Here is a 539-nt window from a genome sequence, read left to right as displayed (position 1 = left end):
TAGTCTCATCCTTGCTGCCGTTCTCCAGATGCATTCTAATGAAGCCCGCAAGAAGGCATTTGCCACCTGCTCCTCACATATCTCTGCGGTGGGACTCTTTTTTGGAGCTGCCATTTTTATCTACATCAGACCCAAATCTTACAGGTCAGCTAAACATGATAAGTTTGTGTCAGCATTTTATACCATCTTCACCCCTGTGCTAAACCCCCTCATCTATAGTCTGAGGAACAGTGAGGTCAAGGGAGCTCTGAGAAAGTGTATGGATCAGTGTGCACTACCTTAAGTCTTGATTAACATTAGATTTATTTGCCCTAAAGTTCAAGATTGTACAATGTGTTTAGACAGTATATACTCATTGTATCTCCATGTGCTATTTCTGTTTTACTTTAGAATTCATATGGACCTCCATACTTTGGGATCATTTGCTAAGTTAATCATCAATAAATCAGACTATTGATTATTAAAAACCTGTTACTCACAAATACTTATTAAAATGCTTCTACACTCCACTGCACAATAAATATTTGTTCAAGGAATGA

Source organism: Bison bison, unplaced genomic scaffold (assembly GCF_000754665.1).
Source record: "Bison bison bison isolate TAMUID 2011002044 unplaced genomic scaffold, Bison_UMD1.0 scf7180017863912, whole genome shotgun sequence".
Classification (NCBI taxonomy): Eukaryota; Metazoa; Chordata; class Mammalia; order Artiodactyla; family Bovidae; genus Bison; species Bison bison.
This window is presented reverse-complemented; position numbering follows the sequence as displayed.